This window comes from Nelumbo lutea, chromosome 6 (genome assembly GCF_056320005.1).
Source record: "Nelumbo lutea isolate HS-2025 chromosome 6, American lotus-T2T, whole genome shotgun sequence".
Classification (NCBI taxonomy): Eukaryota; Viridiplantae; Streptophyta; class Magnoliopsida; order Proteales; family Nelumbonaceae; genus Nelumbo; species Nelumbo lutea.
The window spans coordinates 59,957,027-59,984,974 of NC_142689.1; the positions used below are offsets into that span (position 1 = coordinate 59,957,027).

Consider the following 27,948-nt stretch of genomic DNA (forward strand, 5'->3'; position numbering starts at 1 on the left):
TGAAAGTATAAAAGTATGAAAAGTATGTATAGTATTTTTATATACCTTGTGCTTCTCCTTTTATATATTTCTAAAGTACAACTCCCCCTCCCCCCAAATCATGAACATACGTTTTATATTTCGTGCTTTCGTACGAATGGAAGGTGACATATGACCACCTTTTGATACAACTCTCGGCCCTGCCTCCGTTTGCCGCCACTGGTTGCACCATCATATCTGGTTTCAGCCACCAAACCATTGGAAACCGTTAAAAGTACGGACGAACGTGCAAAGCCAAATAGGAAATGGTTATTTTTGTTCATATTTTACAAAAATTTTTTATCTAAAACGGTTTTTAAAGCAAAAGCACCAAAGTAAAAATATTTTTGTACTTTATACTTTGGTACTGTTAAAACTTGAAAGTACAAAAAAAAGTCTGCCCAAACAGCGCCTTAATAACAAGTGCCACCAACCCGGTTAAACCCCATTTCATTTGAAAACCCCCTCCCCTTCTTTCGTGGATTCATCTCTATTTTACTCTCTCTGTCTCTGTCTCTCTGTTTCTTTTCAAACTTTCCTCTGTTTCTGATACCGAAACTCGAAACTCTCAGAGCCATACGTGGATGGAAGCAATCAGGAAACAAGCCACCAGACTTAGAGAACAGGTCGCCAAACAACAACAGGTGCGAAACCCTGGTCTTCTTCCTTCAGAAAACTTTAATTGCGCCTAATCTTATTGTCTCTAGGCCTATGCGATAGATCTCTCTTCCACCTTATTTTCCTTGAAAAAGACTTGTAATTTGTGTTGTCTCCTTCTCTCTCGTTAAATCGATTGGCTTTCGTTCGTCGATAATGTAGTCTGAGTGATCAGACAATTAGGAGTCTCTCTTTTATCCAGGTTTAGATATTGTTTGATCGATGGGTTTCGTTCGAGATTTAAATCCTGTGAATTTTCCCTCTTTTTTTGTTTCTATTTTACCAATCGTATTGATCATAATACAAAGGTACTATTAGTTTTCTTCTCATCTATTTCGTTTTGAAGGCGACAAGGGAGGTAAATTGGTTTTGTCAGCTTGTTGGTTTTACCAGTGAACTTTCGAACTAATTGACATGTTCAAGGTTCAAACAATACTCAGCGGGGATGGGCGTTTTGGGAAACTGGAGCACATTTGTAATTTCTGGCATGTGAAGAAAAACCAGAAGAAACAAACAAATCTGAGAATGAACCGAATAGATAAGTGAATCCGATTATAATGTGGGTATTGAAGCGGTAAATAAAAAAGCGTCCAAAATGGTGCCAATGAAACAAGAGTAGTTTGACTTTTCCATCATAAAGGAAACGGAAGGGTTGTGCTTAAAATAGAATTCTTTTTCGTGCCCTTGTTCTCGTGTAATGAGAATTAAGTGGGTGAATTGTTAAACTGTCCTTTGAAAAGGATAAAGTTGCCATCTTGTGCCAGGTTTTGCCCAAATCCTGGGCTTTATATTCTGACTGAGCAGTTTACAAGGATGAGTCTCAATTTCAGCTTGACCTCCTTTCTGGGTGGGTACCCATCCTAAAAACACCCTAGAGCATGGTCTTGAGAATAAAAAGCTAGAATGTGCTCAGTGGTTTCTGAGCTCGATGTCTAACTCTACCTCTGACAGAGACCAAACATTTATTAGACAAAACAAAAAGGTTAATAGAAGGAAAAGGACTTTACAGAAAAAAAAATATTTGTCTTTTAATGAGGTTGTGTTGCCTACCATTTGAAAGTGGTTTTGCCAACAAAAAGGAAGTTAAGAAGTGAGTTGTCTTCTTATTCCTTCAGAAAATTGCAAAGATGTTAGCATGTTCAAATATCATCAACTTCCTTTGGTTGCCAATGATTGGATATCAGGTGCATGTAGTGCATGAATCAAATGTTTAAATGATATTTTTTACAGCTTTTAGTGAGTAATCTATTTTGGTATTGGATGTGGAGGATGTAATCCATGTAGTGCCTGAGGAAAATAAACAGTTATGACCTCCTCCAGAAGAAGAACAAATGCAGCTTTATATCTCTCATCTCATGCTTGTAGTTTGTATCTTAGTGATGGGGAATCAGCTAATCATCTCCTTCTCCATTGCTAGGTGATGGAGCGCGATCCGGCCGGTCTTAGCTGTCCGCTGCCTTGCTTCCGAACGGGGTAGCAGGGAACCTGAAACGGAGGAGATGGGGAAGCTCCGGGGGGAACCCGGTGTAGAGGCTCCGAAGCTCAAGTTAGAATCCTTCAAAAGCAAGGTAATACCAGATAGCGCAAAGTTTGCATCCCTCTGTTGTCGGGGGGCAGGGGGCTCTTATAGTCACTTCGTGCACTCGTCCCGGGGCCCTTGTCAGGTCAAGTATGATTACCCTTGTGCTTGTCAATTCGGCCGTCGTCCTTTCTGCTGAGACAGAACCGTCACTGGCTAACCGTCATCTAACCGGAGATGGCGGTGTTAGTGGCGGTGGCAGGTGGCCGTTTAGGGTGCTCCCGCCAAACGTCAGATCTCAGTCAGGCACAGCGCCCTTGGGCACGAAATTCCTTAGTGTCAGGCGTGGTACGACTTGTTTGGTTTTGGTGCCAAGTGATGCGAAGTGCTGAGCGAGGCGGTCTTGAGCTCGGAGGTATCTATAGGGCAGGTCAGTTCGGCGAAGTGTATGCCGAGCTGTTACAAGGTAGGTCAGTTCGGCGAAGTGTATCCCGAGCTGTTACAAGGTGGGTCAGTTTGGCGAAGTGTGTCCCGAGCGGTTACAATGTTAGTTTGGCAAGTATAACCCAAGCTGTTACAAGGTGGGTCAGTTCGGCGAAATGTATCCCGAGCTGTTACAAGGTTGGTCAGTTCGGGCCCCCGGTAGGGAGTTCAGTCCGCTCGTGTCCCCTTGTTCTCGCCTAGGCTTGGCCCCTTTTGTCGAGCTGTTGTTTCTGCCACGTGCCACGTAATAGAGAGGTCGGGCCAAATCTTCCTTCATCAATTGCCCCCCACTCCTTGCGCCGGGGGTCTTGCCATGGTGCAGGGAGTTTTTGCGAGGTAGCAGGTGGATTTGTCCCGTCCTTCGAACCTTCACTGCACGAGATGCTTTTGCTAGGGTTCTTTCGGTTTCCGAGAAGGCTGGAAACGTGCTTACTCAAGAACGCTGGTGGTTGTGACAGTGCGCGTTTTAAATTTCAAACCAATTCGCGCCGCTAGGACATGATAGCGGGTCGTTTCAAAAATGCGCACCACTGCTGTACGTGCGCGGGCAGTCAGGGAGACGTGTGGCGCGCCAGTTTCGGAAAAGACGCGTGTCAAAGCGACGTCGGTTTCAAAAAGACGTGCGCTGACGTTTTGCTTTTTTCGGAAAGACGTGCGCCAATCACGTCTCGACCTTAAGGGTTGTGCGGTCGGTAAGAACGTGGGCCGTCGGATCGTCTTCGGCCTGCGCGGCCGATTCTTGGTTACTGTAGCTATAAATAGTGGGGGGCCCCAGTTGGTTTGTCACTTCTGCGGTTTGTCTACTAAGTTCGCGTCCAACCTTTCAGCTCGCGTCCAAGTCTTTTCCAGCTCGCGTCAAGGCTGGTTATACAGTCTTCACGATTCTTTGGCTTGTTCTTCAAACTTTCCGGTGAGTACTTTCTTGAATCCATCTTTTCCCCAATGTCTAGCTTTGATAGCTCAGACGATTCTTCGAGTAGGGCCGACGTAGGTTCCACCAACCGAGCCGTGTCCCCAGACTGCCTCAGTGATCCTGAGGTGGAGCTTGAGGACTATGAACCAGTGGGCCGAGTCGCTTCGGGCAGTTTGGCGTCTACCTCCCGCCGAGGTCGGATGCTAGACAGGTTTGGTCATTCGACCATGACGCCTGAGGGGCTTCAATCCATACTTCTGTCTTACAATCTTCCTGTGGGGTACACATATTTTATTCCTTCGGGTAGCTTTCCTTGGGAACACGGTCCCGACGAGATCGTGATTTTTCGAGAGCAGCTCGTTGCAGGGTTACGACTTCCTTTTCATCCCCTTCTCGTCGAAGTCATAAACCACTTCGGTGTCACCATTGGCCAGCTTCATCCGAACTCTATTCGGAACCTGGTGGGGACAGTTTCCCTTTTTTGCGAGCAGAACTTCCCCTTAGACTTAGAGATATTCTCCTCTATCTTGATGCTCAAGAGACAGGCGGGTTCTCTTCCTGGGGGAGACGAGCGTATTACCTTTCTCCTCGCCAGGGTTTTAAGCTTCTGCACGATCTTCCTAATAAGGTCCCGGCTTGGAAGCGGGACTACTTCGGCGTGCGAAGTGCACAAGGATGGCCCTTTCAGACCGGGTGGGGTGAGGTCGCTCCTGACTTGGGCGTAACTCTCGATAAAGAGACGGTGAAGGGTCTCCGGCAATGGGCACGACAAGGCTTAAAGTGCCACCACTACTTAACGGAGGCCAAGCTTATTGCAGCCGGCCTGAGTTCGGGTAGGTTTCTAGCTATGCGGTTTCTTGCTTGCTTTGTTATTTCATTTTTTCTGATGTCGAACTCGTTTCTACAGGTGTGATGGACGCGGAGAGAACTCGTGGGGGGCGTTTGTTCCAAGGTATGAAGAGGAGGAAGTGGGTCGCCAAGCGAACTCGTACCGAGCTACCCCTGGATGAGAGCCCCAAGCTCCAGACCATACGCTGGAGGATCTGCCCAGGGAGCCCGAAGTGACTCCACCGGTGCACGAAACTGCCGGGACGCCTTACGCTGAGACCACTCATACGGGTGCTCCTGCGTACTCAAGTGCTCCTGCTCACTCCGGGTCTGCTCATATGTGGGCTGGGCCCTCAGGCTTGGGAGCTCAAGGGGAGTTTAGGAGCGTGTTGTCGCCGAACTACGCTCTTCAGAAGAGTAGGGACGCTACTTTCCCCGAGGAGGTCGCGGCGTGGACCGATCTTCCCTTGAATCAGGTTGCTTGCCGCGCCGTAACACATGCCATGGTGGTAAGTTAGGTTCTGTCTTCCTTCTTTATTCTGTTGCTTCTGTTGTTATTTGCTCACTTGTTTCTTTTGGTCGGTGAATTCTTCAATTCATGCCTTGGCGGCCCAAGTGGAGAGGAGCTCGCGACAGGCGCGAGCTGCTGAGGCTGCTGCTCATGCTGCTGAAGAAGCTTTCCGTGCTGCAGAGGCAAATACCCGGGCTGTTGAGGCGGATGCTTACGCTGCTGAAGAGGCTGCTCGCGTCGCGATGGCCAGGCAGGCGAGGTCTCAGCGTGACGCCGAGACCATGGGGGTAGTTGTCAAGCATATGGCGGACTTGAAGTTGGATTTGCAACATCAAGTCGAATATCTTCAAGGGGACATCAGGGAAAGAACACAGATTTTTTCCCAAGGCATTGAAGACGCCAAGAAGAAGGCAGTTGAAGATTACATAGCCTCTCCGCGTTTTGACTATCTGATGGTGGACTCTTACAGGAGGGGGTTCAAGTTGAGCCGGTGGATGATCCGGAATACGTACCCCGACATCGATGTAAGTGCCATAACCATTTCGCGTACAACTCAGGAGATGGCCCATGCCGCCGATGGCGAGCCGGACTCTGAAGGAGAGGCAGGGCTTTTGGGTGTTGTTGAAGTGCCTTCCGATGGCGAAGTGGCTCCGGGCATGTAAATTTTTTTTTTTTTGCTAATGTACTGTTTCTTGCAATGGAGTGTCTTTTTCCCCTTGCTCATATTCCCCGAACTGTTTCTTTGCCGGGTTATTAAATTTTCGCGGTCTTTTATGCTGCGAACTGATTTTTTGCCAAGCTGATAATGTGCTCCTTTGTTTGTCTACGCCGAAGTTCATCTTGGCTTGCCTTGTGGCACATAGGGCCTGATTTCGTCCACTTCGCTTGGTGGTTTATAGGTAGTATCGCCTTAAGTTCACGATGTTCCACGTTCGAGGTACTCGTTTGCCTTCCAAAGTTTCGAGTTCGTATGTGCCCCGAGCGCTCTTTTTACTTTATAGGGCCCTTCCCAATTAGGTCCAAGCTTGCTCATGCTGGGTTCGGGCACCATAATCTTACGAAGGACCAGGTTGCCGACTCGGAAGCTTCGTTGCTTAACTCTACTATTGTAGTAGCGAGCTACCTGCTGCTGGTATGCCGCAGTTCGGATGTGCGCGAGGTCCCTTACCTCGTCCAGTAGGTCGAGGTTGGTACGTAGCTCGTCTCCGTTCGTCCGATCGTCGTATGTTTCTTATCGCAACGTTGGTATTTCGATTTCGGCCGGGATCACTGCTTCAGTGCCGTAGGTGAGGTTGAAGGGGGTTTCTCCCGTTGCTGCTTTTTCGATAGTTCGGTGAGCCCATAAGACACTTGGTAGCTCTTCGGCCCACAATCCCTTAGCTCGATCCAGACGTGCTTTCAGTCCGCGCAAGATGGCTCTGTTCATTACTTCAGTCTGACCGTTTGCCTGCGGGTGCACGACTGACGTGAAATTTTGCCGAATCCCCATGTTCTAGCACCACTCTTGGAACTTGATATCTTCGAACTGTTTGCCGTTGTCGGAGATTAGTACCCGAGGTAACCCGAACCGACATACTATGTTCTTCCAAAAGAAGTTCTGTATGTTTCGAGCCGTAACAGTTGCCAGAGGTTCGGCTTCTATCCACTTCGTAAAGTAATCTACTGCAACAACTAAGAATTTTCTTACGCCTGTTGTTGGTGGGAATGGCCCTAGGAGGTCGATGCCCCATTGTGCAAAGGGCCAGGGGTTGGCGAGGTATTTGAGGTCGGAGGCAGGTTGATGGTGGATGTTAGCGTGCTTCTGACACTTGTCGCATTTTCTGACGAGCTCGAAAAATTCTGCCTTCATCGTTGGCCAGTAGTATCCTTGTCGAAGTGCCTTTTGGGCGAGTGCTCTGCCCCCCAAGTGTCCGCCGCACAGGCCTTCATGAGTGTCGCGGAGTACGAACTCGGCTTCGGTAGGTCGCAGGCAACGCAAATAGGGGAGCGTGTACGACCGTCGGTATAACCGTTCGTCTATTATGACGTATTTGGCCGCCTGGCGCTGCACCCTCTTGGCCGCATTGCGTTCTGTAGGGAGGGTTCCGACTATCAAGAAGCTCGCGAGTGGATCGATCCAGCTCGGCTCTGCTTCTAAGACGGAAGCGACCTCCTCTGTCCCCCCGAGAATACTAGGCCAAGGTAAGTCCTCTATGTACACAGTTCTCATGTTGTTGTGACTCGTACTGGCTAACCGGGACAGGGCGTCGGCCTCAGTGTTTTCTGACCTCGGGATTTGCCTGATGATGTGTGACCGGAAGTTGAGCAGGGCTTCTTTTACTTTGTCCAAATATGCGATCATGGAGAGATCGCGTGCTTCGTACTCACCGGTAACTTGGTTCACTACGAGCTGAGAATCGCTGCAGATGACCAAGTGTTTTGCCTTTACCTTTCGCGCTAGGTCCATTCCGGCGATCAGTGCTTCGTACTCTGCCTCGTTGTTGGATGCCGCGAACTCAAAGCGTAGTGCGTATTCTATCTTTGTGCCGCTCGGGCCGCACAAGACTATTCCAGCTCCGTTGCCTTGCCGGTTCGAGGAACCGTCCACGTGAAGGATCCAGGGCTCCTCATCCCAGTTCGCGCTTCGCTTGACTAGGAGAGATGCCACACTGGCTGCTACTTCACGGGGTTCGGACTCTATGGGCTCAGGAGCTCTGGGTTCGCCCGAACTGGGGACCTCGGGCTCGACCTGTGGGGCTTCGTGGCTGAAAGTGCACTTGGCGATAAAATCAGCCAAAGATTGGGCCTTGATAGCGGTTCTCGGTTTGTACTAGAGGTCGTACTCCCTGAGTTCGATGGCCCATTTTGTCAGTCGACCGGAGACCTCGGGTTTGAGTAAAACTTGTCTAAGAGGTTTGTCAGTTAGGACGATGACGGTGTGAGCCTGGAAGTATGGGCGGAGTTTCCGAGCTGCTATTACTAGGGCGTATGCTAGTTTTTCTATCTCCGGGTACCTCGCCTCTGCTCCCTGCAAAATTTTACTAACATAATAGATGGGTCATTGGACCCGGTCTGTTTCTTTTATCAGTACCGAACTGACCGCCTCGTCGCTCGCCGAGAGGTACAATTCTAAGACCTCGCTCACCTCGGGCCAGGCTAAGGTTGGCACACTAGCGAGGTAACTTTTCAGTTCGTCGAATGCGAACTGGCAGTCCAGGGTCCACTCGAACCCTTTGCCTTTGATTGCCTTGAAGAAGGGTAGGCAGCGATCTGCTGACTTAGACAAGAAGCGGCTTAAAGCGGCTATGCGGCCGTTTAGCCTCTGAACCTCTTTTACTTTCCGAGGTGGTTTCATATCTAGAATGGCTTTTATTTTGTCCGGGTTGGCCTCAATACCGCGCCGATTGACAATGTAGCCTAGGAATTTGCCCGAGGTGACACCGAAGACACACTTGTTGGGGTTCAACTTCATGCTAAACTGACGCAGGATTTGGAAAACAGAATCTAAGTCTTGTATTAATTCTTGTGAAAACTGAGTCTTGACGACCATGTCGTCTACATAGCACTCTATCTTCGTACCAATCAGGGGCCGAAATAGCCTATTTACAAGTCTTTGGAAAGTCGCTCCGGCATTTTTTAGTCCGAAGGGCATGACTTTGTAGCAATACAGGCCGAACTTTGTTATGAAGCTGGTTTTTTCCTCATCGGATGGGTCCATCCTAACTTGGTTGTAGCCCGAGTAGGCGTCCAGGAAGCTTAGCAACTCGTTTCCCGAGGTCGCGACCACTAGGCGGTCAATTCTGGGGAGGGGGAAGCAATCTTTCGGGCAAGCTCGGTTCAGGTCGGTATAGTCGACGCACATGCGCCACTTGCCGCTTGCCTTTTTTACCAACACCGGGTTGGCCACCCAGCTCGGGTAATGGACTTCCCTTATGAAGTTTGCTGCGAGGAGCTTCTCGACCTCCTCGTCGACCGCTCTCCAGCGTTCTGGGGCTAAGTTGCGTTTCTTCTGTCTAACGGGTCTGACTACAGGGTCAGTATTAAGTTTGTGAGTTATCAGTCCGGGGTTAATGCCGGGCATGTCAGCCGCGGACTAGGCAAAAATATCTAAAATTTGAAGTAAAAAACTCACCAGTTCGGCTCATAGGGGGTCTTCGATGGAAGCTCCGATGCTTAGTGTGCGAGCTGGGTCCGTAGCTGAAGTCGGGATTGCGACAGTTTCCTCCGTGGGCGAAGCTCGTTCCTCACCTTGCTCCGCAGGCCGCTCCAGTTCGAGGTCGTCGGCCGCCTTGGTTTTCCCTTTAGGGCGGCAACGTAGCACTTGCGGGACTCGAGCTGGTCGCCCCGCGCTACCCCTATACCGAAGTTCGTAGGGAACTTCATGGCCAAATAGTAGGTGGAGACCGCCGCCCGTAGGATATGCGTGATCGGCCGCCCTATTATGGCATTGTATGGGGAGGGGGTCGCGACTACCAAGAAATCATGGTTGAGTCTGACCGCATAAGGCCATGTGTCGACTTCCACAGAGACAGTTACTTTTCCGAGGGGCTTGACTTCCTCTCCGTTGAAACCCACCAGGGGAGTGTTCGCGGGCTTCAGCTCGCTCCTCTGTAACTGCAGCTGGTCAAATGCTGATTTGAAGAGGATGTCCGCTGAGCTGCCCGAATCTACGAGTACGCGCCTGACCTCGAAGTCGCTGATCCTTAGTTTAATGACAAGTGCGTCATCATGGGGGTAGTGGACTCCTCGCGCGTCGTCCTCCGTGAAAAAGATTGGTTCTTCGGTCTTTGGTCTCTTTGGGGGGCTTCGTTCTTCAAGGGCCGCTTCGCGAACTGAAGTCCGGGCTGCTGCCGAGGTACACCCCACTACCACCGAACCTCCCACTATTACATGGATGGTTCCCCGAACTGGCCTCTCTTCCGGAGGCTGCTTCTGCAACGGTTCGGCAGGTCTGTTGCTAGACTCGGGGGCATCCTTTTCGTGCTCCCCTTGCCGACCTGCTTTATTGTTATTGTTGTGCTGTACAAAGTTTCTCAAGTATCCGCGACGGATGAGCCCCTCTATCTCGTCCCGGAGGTTATTACACTGTTCGGTGCTATGACCATGGTCTCTATGGAAACTACAATACAAATTCTTATTTCTCTCGTTCGGATTTCCCTTTAGGCGAGGTGGCCACTTAACGTACGGAGCGTTTTTGATCGTCATTAAGATCTCTGTCCGCCTCGTGTTTAACGGCGTGTAGTCCGTCCGAACTGTTAGGGAGGCCCGGAATGACTGGTTCGGCTTTGGCTCCCGGGTCGGAGAGCTCACCTTCTCTCTTTCTTTTCTCGTTCCCGCCTTCGGTTCGTTGGTTGATTTCTTCCTCTGTCCTCATGAAATTATCCGCGAGTTTGAGGAATTCGGCCACGGTTGCGGGCTGGTTGGCCACCATGTGCCATTTGAATTCTTTGTGCGTCACCCCTCTTTTCGCCGCCGCGAGCTGCACTGCAGGGTCCAACCGCGGTATCTGCAAGCATGCTTCGTTGAATCGCTTGATGTAGCCCCGAATAGATTCTCCTTCTCTTTGGACTACTCCGAAGATGCTTTCCTCTGTTCTGGGGCACCGTTGGCTGGTGACGAAATGTGTGGTGAAGACTTGCACGAACTGGGCCCAGCACTTTATCGACCCGGGGGCCAGGTTCCTGTACCAAGTGCGGGCTACCCCCCTGAGGGTGGTGGTAAAGGCCACGCACATGCACGATTCGCTGGCCCTGGCGAGGTGCATTTGCGACTGAAAGGCGTCAACGTGGTCGTTGGGGTCGAAGGACCCGTCGTACTTGTCCAGAGGTGGGAGCTTGAAGACTCTAGGTAAGGGGACCGCCAGGAGTTCCGATGCGAGGGGGGAAGGAACGGAGAGAGCCGGGGCAGCCCCTACCTCGTCCGAGCTCATGTCTTTGCCTCTGAATTCCGACAAGGTGGGGGTGGTGGTTCGGCGACTTCGGCGGCGCCTTCGCCGTTGAGCGGGCTTTGTACTGGCGCTGCTGGCCTCCGTGTTACCGAGCTCGATGGGCCCGGAATGCTGGTAGTCTGCCGCCAGGGCGCTGAATCGGTTTTCGGTGAGCGGGAGCTCGGGCTCGGAGCGCCGGGGTGCCGACCTCGTGGGCGAGGTTCCCGACCCGCCCGCGGGTTGCGAGGCGGGGATGACATTTTTCTCTCTTCGGCCTGGGGACGAGGCCTGGCTATTGGGGTGGTTTTGGGGCCGGGAGGCCTTCGCCTGGTGGGGGCGCCCATCCTGCGGGGAGGCCTTGACCGGTCTCGGAGCGGGGTGGCGAGGCGGAAGTAGTGGTTGGTTCACTGGCAGTTGGGGGAACTGCTGTTGATAGTGATACTGGGAGATGTTGTGTAGTACTTGGTGCTGGTGAAGCTGGTGCTGCTGGAATTGTTGCATTTGGGCTTGCATTGCCCGCATGCACTGCATCAGGTCCTCCAACCGGTTTTGGCTAGCTGCCAGGGGGACGGCAGCCGGTTCAGTGAAGGTTGTCTTAATGGGGAGAGGAAAGGGGATGCTTGTGATAGGAGGGTTTACGGGTGCCACTGCTTGTGGCACGTTCAAGCTGGGGATCCCATCCGCCGAAAGGGGGATGGTGAACTGTCCAACGCACACCACGGGGACTTGAAGTTGTTCCCCGGTGGCGTTTGTTTCTGTGCCACGTCCGGTGTTGCTGGAGGAGGCCATGAGTGTTGGGTTTTTTGAAGAAAAGGGGTTATCGAAGTTTGGAGGGAGGCTTTTTGAAGCGTTTTCCCACAGACGGCACCAATTGATGGAGCGCGATCCGGCCGGTCTTAGCTGTTCGCTGCCTTGCTTCCGAACGGGGTAGCAGGGAACCTGAAACGGAGGAGATGGGGAAGCTCCGGGGGGAACCCGGTGTAGAGGCTCCGAAGCTCAAGTTAGAATCCTTCAAAAGCAAGGTAATACCAGATAGCGCAAAGTTTGCATCCCTCTGTTGTCGGGGGGCAGGGGGCTCTTATAATCACTTCGTGCACTCGTCCCGGGGCCCTTGTCAGGTCAAGTATGATTACCCTTGTGCTTGTCAATTCAGCCGTCGTCTTTTCTACTGAGACAGAACCGTCACTGCCTAACCGTCATCTAACCGGAGATGGCGGTGTTAGTGGCGGTGGCAGGTGGCCGTTTAGGGTGCTACCGCCAAACGTCAGATCTCAGTCAGGCGCAACGCTCTTGGGCACGAACTTCCTTAGTGTCAGGCGTGGTACGACTTGTTTGGTTTTGGTGCCAAGTGATGCGAAGTGCTGAGCGAGGCGGTCTTGAGCTCGGAGGTATCTATAGGGCAGGTCAGTTCGACGAAGTGTATCCCGAGCTGTTACAAGGTGGGTCAGTTCGGCGAAGTGTATCCCGAGCTGTTACAAGGTGGGTCAGTTCGGCGAAGTGTATCCCGAGCTGTTACAATGTTAGTTTGGCAAGTATAACCCGAGCTGTTACAAGGTGGGTCAGTTCGGCGAAGTGTATCCCGAGCTGTTACAAGGTTGGTCAGTTCGGGCCTCCGGTAGGGAGTTCAGTCCGCTCGTGTCCCCTTGTTCCCGCCTAGGCTTGGCCCCTTTTGCCGAGCTGTTGTTTCTGCCACGTGTCACGTAATAGAGGTCGGGCCAAATCTTCCTTCATCACTAGGTAACTAGGAAGATTTGGCACCACTTTCTCAACTTGATTGAGTATAGTTGTGTTACTGCTGAGCAGATTGTAGATTTTTTATGGCAGTGGCAAGGTAGTGGGCTTAGCAAAAGAGGTCGATTTTTTTGGCAAACAGTTAGTCATACTGTGATGTGGGCAGTTTGGGGAGAGAGATATAACAGAATATTTGAAAACATGCCCAGATCTCAGGAGGATTTGATTTCACACATTACCCATAGATGCTTTTTGTGGATCACCAACTCCGAGTACTTCAAGGGCATCTCAGTTAATGGGAAGGGGTGATGACTCTTAATTTTGATGAAGTGCTCTTGGTAATCCAGGTGCCGTGGGAATTGGAAAAGTAATCAGCAGGGGGACAGGAGCTTATGTTGGGCTTTTTAGTGGACTGCTTGGGATTTCCAACTCTACAAAACGAAAAAATGTTGGCTGCTCACTGGCGTACATGCTGCTAGAGACTTGGGTTTATTGTGTCAAGCATTAGAGGAGATTCTGCAAACACTATCAAGTGGCTGGGAGGAAAAGAGGGCAGATCGTGGAGACTAGTTCATTTCCTGTCTGAACTCTGAAGCCAGGGATATTCTGGATCCCTAGGGAACAAAATTCAATTGCAGATGGTCTAGCTAAATCTGGTGCTCAATGGGGCTAATTTATATGGTGATAGATTACTGCCTGTGTAGCTTATGTGTTGTGGTTGTTCTATTTCTGTTCCCCTATTGTACATCACCTCTTGTACTTCTTCCTTTAATTGAAATACAGTTATTTTTTATTTTTTCAAAAAATAAAGGATTTATTCCATGTTGCATTTCTTATGGCTGCATGCAAATGTTGAACACATTGTCTACTGTCACCATGTGTATTTATTTGCTTAATTTTATTTTGATCTTGTACTTTTGAGTAATCAGTTTATTTCCAAATGCTTCTGTTTTCAAACTGCTCTACCTGACTATTATAAAAATGGCGCATGCATTTCAATCATGAAATCAAGTTTTTGATTTCACATTACTTTGGCCTTGCTGGGATCATGCTTGTTTCTTCTGTTGAATTTTGCTTCAGGCTGTCTTCAAGCAATTTGGTGGAGGATATGGAGGTTCAGATAATATAGTTACTGATGAGGCAGAACTCCAGCAGCATCAAAAGCTTGAGAAGCTTTACATATCAACTCGTGCTGGCAAGGTCGTTCACCTTTCTTTAGCTTTACAATTTTATGAATTCATTTCCTTCTTTCTTAACCAATAAATTCTGCTGTCTTCTTTACCAGCATTTCCAAAGGGATATAGTTCGTGGTGTAGAAGGTTATATTGTCACTGGATCCAAACAAGTTGAAATAGGTTAGATTGCGGCTTTGATACGTTTCTACTGTTATTTCATTTTCACTTCTTATGGCTGCCATTCTGCTTTTACTAAAACAAACTTAAATCCCAAAATCTTGATAGGTACAAAGTTATCAGATGATAGCAGGAAATATGGTGCTGAAAATAATTGTACCAGTGGCAGTACATTATCAAAAGCAGCATTAAGTTATGGACGTGCTCATGCTCAAATAGAAAAGGAACGTGGAAATTTACTGAAAGCCCTTGGTACACAGGTTTAATCAATCTTATGTCTCAATGGTGCCAAAACAGAAATCACTAATCCTTTGCAATATGAATCTTTATAAATTCTGAATGAATGAACAGTAGCTAGTATCCAGATGTTTCTAGCTTTTATCCTTCATTGGGCTTCAGTTGGAACTACATCCACTAGCTTTACCAGATGAGCCAGATGGAACCTTCATATGCAAATGTTACTACTTCCTGAACTGCAAGTGGCCTCCTTGGTTTCCTGATCTCATGTAATGATTATAAGAACAACAGCAACAAGGCTGCCAAATCAGTGGATAGCTAAAAGCCTCGACCAAAAACAGCAACTGCAACCAATAACACAAATAAGTCAAAAGGGACTCTTGCCCATTATCCAGTATAAATCTGGTGTCTTAGTCTCATGTTGAGACTGGAATAGAATTAGATAGTGGAGCAAGATGTTCAATTTGGAGGCCGAAGCACTAGCCTTTCTAATGGAGGGTGATTTGGCCCGACCTCGTAGCTCAGGTACATGTAGGCGTGACCTAGCTCAAACAGTGACTCAGCGTGACAGCACAACGGACAAGAGCACAACTCAGTGGGGAAGTCCCACCGAGTTCAGCACGGCAACTCGGCAGGTAAACTACTCGCCTAAAGCTGCCTCGCCCGCACCTCCTCCCCGGAGTCAAGGGACTTCGGGCGGTCCCGAGTTCGGGGCACCTTGACCCCTTTTGAGACCCGAGCTCCTCTCAATGGACCTTGGGCCACTCCCAAGCGAGAATGCACCGATCCTTCTTTGGACGATCTGAGGCACAAAGACCTCGGGTCGGCTAGCTCGGCATAACCGCAGCCCGCCACTTAAGGGACGGCCCAGCTCAGGGCAATTCGCAGGAGAACAGCTCGGTATACCATAGGAGGGCTTCCTGCCCGACCACCGTACCTGAGAAACCTGTGAATTGCAGGCATGTCCCCTCGCCGCGCTTGCCACCTTTAGGAAGGCGTTCCACACCTGACAGCCCTGACTGTAGTGGCTGTGGCAGACTGACAGTGGCGGTTATACCTGCCCTGTCAGAAGTTAGAGGGCTGGGAGCAACGAAATTCAGCTATAAGGAACTTACCCTCAAGGAACAAGGTATCTGAAAATCAGTAGCGCAACCAACACTCTTAGCCTTCGTTCTCTCTTTGCTTCCTGTATGCAATACTAACTTAAGCATCGGAGTGTTTCCGCCGGGAAACCCCCCGGGAGTTCTTCCTCCTTCCTCTCGTTTCAGGTACATCTCAGGAGCCACGCGAGTGCCAGCTAGGAGCGACCGAATTGTGCTACATCATTTGGCGCCGTCTGTGGGAATCACTTCAAAAAGCCTCTCTCTCTAAACATTTCCAGTTCCTTCTTCTTCCTTGAAACAATCCAAAGCTCATGGCTTCCTCTAGCAATGTCGGACGAAGCATGGAGATAATAACTCCAGGGAACAACCCCAGCTTCCTACTGTCTGTATCGGACAGTTCACCGTGCCCCTCTCAGCGGGCGGAATCCCCAGCTTGAACGTGCCTCTCACAATGGCACCTGTCATCGCCCCACTCCTTGCTACAGTCGGAACGACGTTCACCGAGCCTTCGGTTGTGCCCCCAACGGTCAGCCCGAACCAGTTGGAGAACCTGGTGCAGTGCATGAGGGCCATGCAGGCTCAAATGCAACAGTTCCAACAGCTTCCACTTTACCAACAACACGTACTGCACCAGGTCTCCCAGTATCAGTATCAGTAGTAGTTCCCCTAGTTGCCCCAACCTCCGCTTCAGTAGCCTCAGCTCTCGCCTCAGCACTTAGCTTTGCAGCAAGCCAAATCTCGCCGCCAGAGCGAGCACTCCGGCCGAGGACAGGCCCCCCAAAATCTCCCAAAAAGCCAAGCCTACCCCCACGGCAGACGAGAGAGACTGGCTATCTCGATCTCGCTGCGAGCGGACAGGTCGGGAGGACCCCGGCTCGGCAGGTCTACGTCGCCTCGACAGTCGAAGTTTGGAACCCCGATCCTTAAAAACCAGTTTGTAGCCATCACCAGCGAACCGGGCTACTCCCGGTGCAAACCATTCTGGATAGTGCGTAGGTGAGCAGCACGAACGCCGAGCCCATCAAGAAGCAGAGACGCTGCCGCCAAGCTCGCCGATCTGTCACCCGCGATTTGCCCGAGCCTATGGGCAAAGAAGAGGTAGGCTCGGCCAAAGCCAAAGCTCCCCTCCTATCGGTTCCGACCCCCTTGTCTTCCGAACTTCTAGCAGTCCCGATGCCCAAGGATTTCAAGCTCCCCCCTCTTGATAAGTATGACAGGTCATTTGACCCGAATGATCATGTAGATGCTTTTCAGTCACAGATGCACCTAGCGTGAGCCAGCAAGTCGTGCATGTGCGTGGCCTTCACTACTTTTAGGGGAGCAGCCCGCACGTGGTACTGAAACTTGGTGCTCGGGTCAATAAGAAGTTGGGCGCAGTTCGCACAAACTTTCACGTCCCACTTCGTCACCAGCAAACGCTGCCCACGAACTGAAGAAAGCATCTTCAACGTAGCACAAAGAGAGGGAGAGTCCATTCGGAGCTATATCAAGCGGTTCAACGACGCTTGTATGCAGATATCGCGCCTGGACCCCGCCGTACGCCTTGCTGCAGCCAAGAAGGGCATGATGCACAAAGAGTTCAAGTGGCACATGGTCGTCAACCAGAAGGGCGAAGGCGCACCTGAAAAAAGAAAGAGAGAAGGAGAGCCTTCTAGTCAAGGGGACACCCGAAGAAAAAAGGAAACAGTTCGGGGAGCAAAGCCGGGTCAGCTGTTCCGAGCTCCTGCTCCGGACCGAGCTGATTACACTCCACTAAACGCAAAGTGGGCCGAAATTCTGATGGTGATCAAGGATGCCCTGTGCGTGAAGTGGCCACCCTGTCTGAGGGGGAATCCCAATGATAGAAATAAGAATTTGTATTGCAGTTTTCACAAAGACCACGGTCACAGTACCGAGAGTTCTTAAAACCTCCGCGACGAGATAGAGGAGCTCATCCGTCACGGATATTTGAGAAACTTTGTACATAATAATAATAATAATAATAATAATAATAATAATAATAATAGAACAGGTCGGCAAAGGGAGCATGGTAGAGACGCTTCGGAGTCCAGCAGTAGGTCGGCCGAACAACCGCAAAAGCAGCCTCCGGAGGAGAGGCCAGTTCGGGGGACCATCCACATGATAGTGGGAGTTCGATCGTTGTGGGTTGCACCTCAGCAGCAGCTCGGACGTCAGTTCGTGAGGCTGCCCGGGAAGAGCAGAACACCCCAAAGCGGCCGAAGAAGGGAGATCCAATTTTCTTCACAGAAGACGATGTGCGAGGGGTCCACTACCTCCATGATGACGCACTCGTGATAAAGCTAAAGATCAACGACTTCGATGTAAGGTGCGTACTCGTGGACTCAGGCAGCTCAGCCGACATCCTCTTTAAAGCCGCGTTTGACTAGCTTCAGTTGTAGAGAGCGATCTGAGGCCTACGGACACCCCTTTAGTGGGCTCTAACGGAGAGGAAGTTCGCCCCCTTGGGAAAATAACAGTACCTGTAGAGATCGGCACATGGCCTTGTGTGGTCAGATTCGAACACAACTTTCTAGTGGTAGCGACCCCCTCTCCCTACAATGCCATAATAGGTCGACTGATCACCAATGTCCTACGGGCGGTGGTCTCCACTTACAACTTGGCTATGAAGTTCCCAACAGATTTCGGTGTGGGAGTAGCGCGGGGCGACCAACTCGAGTCCCGCAAGTGCTACGTTGCCACCCTAAAGGGGAAAACCAAGGTGGTCGATGACCTCGAATTGGAACGACTCACGGAGCAAGGCGAAGAGCGAGCTGCGCCCACAGAAGAAACAATCACGGTCCTGACCTCAACGGCAGACCCAGCTCGAACACTTCAGATCGGCGCTTTCGTCTAGGAGCCCCTGCGATCCGAACTGGTAAGTTTTTTACTTCAAAATTTAGATATTTTTGCATTGTCCGCGGCAGAAATGCCCGGTATAGACCCCGAAATCATAACTCACAAGCTAAACACTGATTCTGTAGTTAGGCCCGCTAGACAAAAGAAACGCAATCTAGCCCCGGAATGTTGGAAAGCGATCGACGAGGAAGTCGAGAAGCTCCTCGCAGCGGACTTCATAAGAGAAGTCCACTACCCGAGCTAGGTAGCCAACCCCGTCCTGGTAAAGAAGGCCAGCGGCAAGTGGCACATGTGCGTCGACTACACCGACTTGAACCGGGCTTGCCCGAAAGACTTCTTCCCGCTTCCCAGAATCGACCGTTTGGTGGACGCGACCTCAGGGCATGAGTTGCTAAGTTTCTTGGATGCCTATTCGGGCTATAATTAGATCAAGATGGACCCGACAGACGAAGAAAAGACTGCCTTCATCACGGAGTTCGGCCTATACTGTTACAAGGTTATGCCCTTCAGGTTGAAAAACGCAGGGGCAACCTTTCAAAGGCTTGTAAATAAATTGTTTGCGCTGTTAATTGGCAGAAAAGTAGAATGCTATGTAGACGATATGGTCGTCAAAACTCAATTCTCACATGAATTAATACAAGACTTGCATTCTGTTTTTGAAATTTTGCGTAAGTTTAACATGAGATTAAATCTGAACAAGTGTGTGTTCGGTGTGACCTCAAGTAAGTTCCTGGGATACATTGTTAACCGGCACGACATTGAAGCCAACCCGGATAAGGTTAAGGCCATCTTAGACATGAGATCACCCTTAAGTTAAAGGAGGTTCAGAGGTTGAATGGCCGCATAGCCGCCCTGAGCCGCTTCATGTCCAAATCGGCGGACCGCTGTTTGCTGTTCTTTAAGGCAATCAAGAGCAAAGGGTTCGAGTGGACCCGAGACTATCAGCTCGCATTTGACGAGCTCAAGAATTACCTCGCTAGTGTGCCGATCTTAACCCGGCCCGAGGAGGGCGACGTTTTGGAACTGTACCTCTCGGCGAGCGACGAAGTGGTCAGTTCGGTACTAATAAAGGAAGTAGATCGTGTCCAACGACCCATCTATTATGTTATTAAAGTATTGCAGGGAGCAGAAACGAGATACCTGGAGATGGAGAAGCTAGCATACGCATTGATACGCATTGATAATTGCATATCGTGTCCAATGACCCATCTATTATGTTAGTAAAGTCTTCCAAGCTCATACTGTTATCGTCCTTACCGACCAACCTCTCAGGCAAGTCTTGCTTAAGCCCGAGGTCTCTAGTCGGTTGACGAAGTGGGCCATTGAACTCAGCGAGTACGACCTCCAGTACAAGCCACGAACTGCCATTAAGGCCCAAGCCTTAGCGGATTTCATAGCCGAATGCATATTCAGCTCCGAAAGTTCCCAGTCCGGTTGAGCGCGAGGCTCCCACCTCGGGTGAGCCTGAAGCTCTCAGATCGGTCGAGTCCGAATACTGTGAAGTAGTAGACAGTGTGGCACCTCTCCTAGCTCGGCCAATCGCGAGCTGGGATGAGGAGCCCTGGATCCTTCACGTAGATGGCTCCTCGAACCAACAGGGCAGCGGTGCCAGAATAGTTCTGCACGGACCAAGCGGCATAAAACTAGAGTACGCGCTATGCTTCGAGTTCGAGGCATCCAACAATGAAGCAGAATACGAGGCGTTGATAGCTGGACTAGCTTTAGCCAGAGAAGTAAAAGCCAAGCACATCGTTATTTGCAGTGACTCCCAGCTTGTGGTCAACCAAGTCACCGGCGAGTACGAAGCTCGCGAGCCAACCATGATCGCCTACTTAGCCAAAGTCAGAAAGACCTTGCTCAACTTCCAGTCACACTTTATCAGACAAATCCCTAGGTTAGATAACGCTGAGAGTGACGCCCTGTCCAAGTTAGCCAGCACCAGCGACATCACCATGAGAACCGTATACATAGAGGACCTGTCTCGGCCTAGCATTCTCAGGGGGGCAAAGGAGGTCGCTCCCGTCGTTCAAGCAGAGCCGAGCTGGATTGATCTGCTCACGAGCTTCTTACTACACGGGACCCTCCTTGCAAACCGCAATGCGGCTAGAAGGGTGCAGCGCCAGGCAGCCAAATATGTCATGATAGACGAACAATTATATCGGAGATCTTACACGCTCCCCTACTTGTGCTGCTTGCGACCTACCGAAGCCAAGCTCGTACTCCGCAACATTCATGAGGGTCTGTGCGGCGGGCACTTGGGGGGCAGGGCCCTCGCCCAAAAGGCACTTCGACAAGGGTACTATTGGCCAACAATGAAGGCAGACGCTATTGAGCTTGTCAGGAAATGTGACAAATGCCAGACATGCCAATATTCACCACCAACCCGCTGCCGACCTCAACTATCTCACCAGCCCGTGGCCCTTTGCGCAGTGGGGCATCGATCTACTCGGGCCATTCCCGCTAGCAATGGGTGGAAGAAAGTTCTTAGTAGTGGCGGTGGACTATTTTACCAAGTGGGTAGAAGTTGAGCCCCTCGTGACGATCACAGCCCGAAATGTCCAAAACTTCTTTTGGAAGAACATCGTATGCCACTTCGGACTACCTCGGGTATTGATTTCCAACAATGGCAAACAGTTCGAGGACATCAAATTTCAAGATTGGTGCCGAGACATGGGGATCCAACAGAACTTTACTTCAGTTGCGCACCCTCAAGCAAACGGTCAGGCAGAAGTAACGAACAGAGCCATCCTCCGCGGACTAAAGGCACGGCTGGACCGAGCTAAAGGATTGTGGGCAGATGAACTACCCAATGTCCTGTGGGCCTACCGAACCACGGAGAAGACCGCCGTGGGAGAAACACCCTTCAATCTCACCTACGACACCGAAGCAGTGATCCTTGCAGAGATCGAAGTACCTACACTACGACTAGAAGAATACAGTGATCAGACAAACGAAGATGAGCTACGTACCAACCTCGATCTACTCGACGAAGTAAGGGACATCGCGTACATTAGGACTGTAGCCTACCAGTAGAGAGTAGCTCGGTACTATAATGCCAGGGTCAAGAAGCGGAACCTTCGCGTTGGCGACCTGGTCCTTCGTAAAGTTATGGTACCTGAGCTCGGCGCTGGCAAGCTCGGGTCTAACTGGGAAGGTCCTTACCGAGTAAAACGAGTCCTCGGGGAAGGAACATATGAACTCGAGACCCTCGAAGGGAAACAAATACCTCGAGCATGGAATATTGTCAACCTAAGACAATATTATTTGTAAGAATCGAGTAGGCCACGAGCCATTCCCCAAGCCTAAGGGCCAGAATACCGAGCTAACATGACCTCGGCACATATGACCCAGTCGCCACTTCGGCCTGGTTGAAATCTAGGAGCGGACTACGGGTCCCTCCCTAAGCCTAAGGGCCACAAGAAGACCTCAGTCGCCACTTTGGCCTGGGTGAAACCTAAGAACAGACTACGGGTCCCTTCTTAAGCCTAAGGGCCACAAGAAAACCCCAGTTGCCACTTCGGCATAGCAAACTGACAAAAACCTGGTTATCTCTAACCTTTAAGGGAAAGACAGCTCGGGTGTGAACCCTACAGTGTATGTACCCTTGCTACTCGACGAAGTAACACAACTTCACTCAGTCACCCTTACCGCCAACTCAGTGGCTTGACAGCTCAGGTAACCCATACATTAAATTGACCATCTTGGAGTCCGCTCACACTTAGAAGTATTTTTGCACTCAGAGATACTCGAAAGAAACTATATTTTATTAGAAGGAGAGTTCAGGTACAAGAGTTTTTACCCGAGCTCGAAGGCCCATGATGGTACATTCACAGTTCAGAAAGAGAAAAGATTAAGTTACAAATATAAGGAGAAAACTACTTCGGGGACTCGCCGCCTCTATCAGGGACCCCCTCGGGGACATTGTCTGGACCGGCGTCCTCTGCTCCATCTTTGGGACCTTTATCCTTGGAATTGGGGTCCTGTTTTGACTGACGCACGATGTCGTCAGTGATCTGCGAAGTAGTGATGGCACTCGTGTCTAGCTCGGGGTAGAGGTGCCTAATCAGCCATCGACTGAGCTTGAAGCCCTTACGGTAGGCCTCCGTCATCACATCGTCGAATCTCGAAGACTTGACGTAGTCAATGACGGCTTGGGTCTTGGCCTCCTCAAGAGCACCTTCGAAGATTGCAGTCTTCTCCCTTATGTCCTCCTGGAGGTACCCCACTTCATGCTCCAGCTTCCCCTTCGCCTCCTTGAGGCCTTGCACCTCGAGCTTCAAGGCATCCCGCTCAGCCTTGAGGCCGCTCACCTCGAGCCCTAAGGCCTCTTGACCGACCTTAAGGCCGTTCACCTCGGCCCTCAACTTGTCCTTGTCTCGGGCCAGCTCCCCCTTCTCTGCCATTAACATCTCGACGAAGCTCTTTTGAGCCAAGGCGTCACTCTCCAGGCGGTGAACCTGACAACAAGCTGCCCTCAACTCAGTATGGGCTGCGCGAGATGACTTCTCAGCCTCTAGAGCCCGCCTCAAGTGCCGATCTGATTGGAGGGTCAAGGCGCGAATGGCAGTGTTCACCTGCGAAAGGGAAACCAGTCAAAAAAAAAAAAAAAGAAAAAAGAGAAGGAAAAAGAGAAAAAGAAGAGAAACTCACCACCATAGTGTGAGTGGCAGCTCGGGCGCCGAGCTGACCAGGAGTGAGTTCGGCCCACTCGCTGACCTCCCCCGGGTATGCAGCAAGCGTACTCTTCTTCAGGCTGCACTTGGGGTTTAGGACGGATTGGCTCCCCTGACCCTCCGAGCTGGAAGCCGTCATCTCCACATCGTGAGTGGAGCTCTCAGAGGTCTCGGCGGCATCTTTAACAGGATGAGCCCTGGTAGTAGCGGCGTTAGCCTCGGTGATGCTTTCCCTGGCAAGTCGGGTAGGCTTAGCAACGGGCTCCGCCGTCACCTCGGGCCCCTTCGGCACAACCCCCTCTTCCAGGTCTATGACGGGCACGACTGCCACCTCGGGCCCCGAGGCAGAGGTCTGCGGAAGTCGAGGCTCGGCTGGAGCTGGCAGGGACCCAACGCGCACCTTCTTTACCACGCGTTTCTTCCTCTTCATCTGGTGGAAGAGTCTCTGGTTGTCTATCTTTTCCGCCTCCATAGGACTTGCGGTGAAATACGACATTAGTAACTCGAAGCAAATATATGAGTAGAAAAGCCGAAGTGGGAAAAACCTACCCGGACTTAAGCCCGCTCGGACGAGCTTCTCCTCAGAGGTGAAGTCTTTATAATGCAACCCGAGCTTAGCTAGTGACTGGAGCTCCTTCTTGGTCTTCCCGTCCAGGATGACACCAGGATCTTGAATGGCTATCCTCCAATCGGTGGGGAAGGGCCATCCCGTGCTGCTTCGAACTACGAAGTAGTCCCACTTCCAAGCTGGGACTTTGCTCGGGAGCTTGTGCATGAGTTTAAAACTTAGGCAGGGGGACAGGTAGTAAGACCGCCTATGCTCGGGGAGAGTGCCCGAAGCGCTCTTCTTTATAGCAAGATCGTGCTAAGAACATCTAAATCTATGGAAAGAGAACAATCAAAACAAAGAGAAATGGACCCCACCACATTCTGTATGGAGTTTGGGTGGAGTTGGTCCAGAGTAATGTTAAAGTGTACCAACACCTCAACGATTAAAGGGTGAAGTGGAAGTTTGAGCCCGACTATCAGTTGCTCCCTGAAGATCACGATCTCGTTGGGACCGTGCTCCCATGGGAAGTTGCCGGTGGGAAGACTATATGAGTACTCGCTAGGGAGGCGGAACCTCTATATGAGGTCCTGAAGCCTCTCCAAGGTCATTATGGAAGGCCCGAACTGATCTGGTTTTCGACCTCGGTGGGAGGTATATGCCAAATGACCTGAAGCCACCCGTACTTCGGATGGATGGGTAGTAGGGGGGACATCCTGAGCCGAGGTACCTACCTCGGGCTCGTCGATGAGATCATCTACACTAGACGACATATCGGACTAACAGAAAGAAGCGAACTAGAAGGGAAAAGGAAGCTCGAGAGGATTCACCAAAGAAACGCAACCGGACTGGAAGAACAGAACGTACTGAAGGACCCGAGCTAAGAAACCCCTGGCGCGAGCTCAAACGCTAACGATGAAGGCTTTGTGGTGGAGAAAATGGCCAAGGCACCCCCTATTTATAGTCGCAACCGCGGGTTCTTCGAGGCGAAAACGATTTAGCGCATTTTTGACATCCGCGAAGTCCAAGTCGCGTGAAGTCCACGCGTAACCCGGACGCGACCCGAATCTCTTTTCGGTCGAGCCAGGCGCTAGACTGGCATAGCTGGACGGAATGCGTGACGACGCAACACAAATACCGATGCCAAATCCACCTGGCGCGTCATGACCTCCCCGCATTGGGTCACCGCCGCCAGCGCAGGCAGTGGGGGGCAATTGACGGAGGGTGATTTGGCCCGACCTCGTAGCTCGGGTACACGTAGGCGTGACCTAGCTCAAACAGTGACTCAGCATGACAACACAACGGACAAGAGCACAACTCGGTGGGGAATTCCCACCGAGTTCAGCATGGCAACTCGGTAAGTAAACTACTCGCCGAAAGCCGCCTCGCCCGCACCTCCTTCCCGGGGTGAAGGGACTTCGGGGGGTCCCGAGTTCGGGGCACCCTGACCCCTTTTGACACCCGAGCTCCTCCCAATGGACCTCGGGCCACTCCCAAGCGAGAACGCACCGATCCTTCTTTGGACGACCCGAGGCACAAAGACCTTAGGTAGGCTAGCTTGGCATAACCGGCTGCAGGCATCCCGTCACTTAAGGGACGACCCAACTCAGGGCAATTCGCAGGAGAACAGCTCGGTATACCATAGGAGGGCTTCCTGTCCGACCGCCGTACCTAACAAACCTGCGAATTGCAAGCATGTCCCCTCGCCGCGCCTGCCACCTTTAGGAAGGCATTCCACACCTGACAGACATGTACCCTGCACGACGGCCCCGTGCGTGCCACCTCAGCCCTGCCTGTAGTGGCTGTGGCAGACTGACAGTGGCGGTTATACCTGCCCTGTCAGAAGTCAGAGGGCTGGGAGCAACGGAATTCAGCTATAAGGAACTTACCCTCAAGGAACAAGGCATCTGAAAATCACTAGCACAACCAACACTCAGCCTTCGTTCTCTCTTTGCTTCCTGTACGCAATACTAACTTAAGCATCGGAGCGTTCCTGCCGGGGAACCCCCCGGGAGTTCTTCCTCCTTCCTCTCGTTTTGGGTACATCTCAGGAGCCACGCGAGTGCCAGCTAGGAGTGATCGGATTGTGCTACATCACTTTCCAATGAAGTAGGAAAGATGGCATGGGCCTTTTGCAATGTGCAGCATTCAACTAATCACTGTATGTAATCACCTCCAACCACAACACTCTCAGCACCAAAGATAGAAATAATCTGATGCCTTGTAACAAAGACCCAATAAGTGTGGTCATAGCACCATCCCACTCCTATAGTCTTATATCAATTAAGATCACATCCTCAGTGTTCCCAAAGTTCATCCCATACCTGAAGGACCCAGGTTTCCTGGCAGACTTGTCTAGGCCCTGTCCTGATTACACAGATCTTGTGCTTCTGTTCCAAATTTTAGGGCCATATATAATGTTAAATCACAAGTCCTCAAGTCTTTTCATTATCTCAGTCTTAAGGATCATTGTTTTTTTATATTACCAATAATAAATTAATAACCATCTAAATAGATGGATATCATCTTCCACATGGAAGAGACCAGGGTTTAAAACTATGGTAGAGTTTGGTGAATTCCCATTGTCCTAAGTGGATAATATAACTTGGTTTAGCTTTGACGAGTCCATAAAAAAGGAGAAAAAGAGAGAAATGTGAATGTATTCTGTATTTGTATGTTTTTTTTTTTGTAGTAGGATCCCAAATTGTTGTTTTTGAGTAGCTTTGTTGACAGTTTGGGTCCAGGGGTATTTTCGTCATTTTATAATTCAGTTTCTAATTAGGGGCAGTTGGGTGCATACCTGTTGGATTTTCGTCTCTTGGGTCTTTTTATAACAAAAGTTATCTTTTGGGGGTTTGTTTATAGTTAGTTTTGCTCTTAAGGAGTTGTTTGTGAAAGGAAAACATTCTAGGGGCTTATGTGTGAATATTTTAATTGGCTTCTTGAGCAAGCCATTGAGTCTTATAAAAAAGAAGCGTGCTGTTTTTTTGTAGGGGCCTTTTGGTTCTTTCTCTCTTGTTTGAGCTGTAGCTCAGCCCCAGTTAGGGTTTTTAAGTATTAGGAGCTTGGGTTTTGAGGAGTCAACCCATTTTGGCACCTTCCAATCCCTCTATTGCTGCGTGCCCACACAGAAGGCCAGCTTGATGCCATTGTTACTGTAGTGGAACTGTTCCAAGAGGAGTTCTACTTCAAATTGAGGTTTGAAATCCCTAAAAATCCAATTTGTTTTGTTGTTTTAGCGTTTCTTGTGCTTATTGTTGTACACTTGAAGTGCTACATGTAATTGGTTTTTTTGTCCACTTGAAGTGGTATTAGAGCAAGTTCTTTTTTTGGGTTTTCTTGAAAGTTCATCCCCTTGTTGTGTTTTTCCATATTATTATTGATGCAAGGGGTGGACGTGGTAGGGGTGGTAGAAAGACCACAACATGTCTCTATAGAAGTTCTCTAAGATGCTTTAAGAGGACTGTAAGAACAGATTGAGCATCTTGCTCAATTTGTAGCTCAAAATGCTGCTAAGGATGATGATGTGGCAAGTGATTTGGGGCTGGTGAGAACAAGACAAGCTCCTAGAGTTGTTTAACAGCTCACTGACATCATTAGTAAAGAATCAAATGAAGAAGACATTGAACAACCTTAAGGTGATCAGCATGAAAGGAATAACAACCGGCGAGGGGAAGATTGAATAATCCATGCTTTACAATCCAATCATGGTCATGGTGTTCAACTTCATACTAACAAGTTTGATGGTGAGTTGGAGATTGAAGAGTTTCTAGATTGGTTGGACAACATTGAAAATTATTTTGATTGGAAGGAAATGAATGAAGAAAGGAAAGTTTATCTTGTAACAACAAAAATGCGTGGGACAGCTTTGGATTGATGGAAAAGTTATCAAAGGGACAGAGAAAGGAAGGGGAAAAGAAATGTTAGTTTTTGGGGAAGAATGAAAGAGAAGCTGAAATACAATTCTTACCTCCAAATTATGACCAAACTCTTCACCAAAAGATGTAGAATTTAAGGCAATGGGAAAAGAGTGTAAAGGAGTACAAAGAAGAGTTTAATAAATTGATTCTTCGGAGTAATGATTGAAACTGAACAGAAAAATGTTTGTAGATATAACAATGGTTTAAAGTTGCCAATACAAGATCAAGTCAGCTTACATTGCTCGTATAAGGTAAACTGAATAGTAAAATGTTTGTAGGTATATCAATGGTTTAAGGTTGTCAATACAAGATCAAGTCAACTTGCATTGCTCGTATAAGGTAAAGGATGCATATCAGCTAGCTCTGAAGGTTGAAGTTCAATTGAGTCGGAGCTCAAGGCGGAAACTGAGTGGTGTCCAAGGTACATCTTCATCAGTAGGTCGAAGTGTTGGGGCTGGTAGTAGTCGTGTGATCAACAAAACACGACCTAGAGTCCAAGGGATCTCAAATGCAACAAAGAGCAATCAAGGGCAGCCTACTATTAGATGTTTTAGGTGTATGGAGTTGGGACATCGTTCCAATGAATGTCCTAAGAGAAGGATTGATGGGCAAACACATTTGGTTGGTGAAGTCATTGATGAACAACAAGATGATATAGGCCATGTTGAGGATGGACAAGTGGCTGAAACTACTGA

The 27,948-nt window shown here is 49.9% G+C and overlaps 1 pseudogene across 1 annotated transcript in view; it reads left to right on the forward strand.

Annotated features, from left to right (window-relative positions):
* The first annotated feature begins 465 nt into the window (after positions 1-465).
* Positions 466-27,948, forward strand: part of LOC148849122 (SH3 domain-containing protein 2-like) — a 34,319-nt pseudogene continuing 6,836 nt past the window's right edge. Inside the window, exons 1-4 of the transcript XR_016101412.1 lie at positions 466-662; positions 13,646-13,765; positions 13,851-13,920; positions 14,026-14,177. The product of XR_016101412.1 is annotated as an SH3 domain-containing protein 2-like (transcript). The remainder of the gene's footprint in view (positions 663-13,645; positions 13,766-13,850; positions 13,921-14,025; positions 14,178-27,948) is intronic.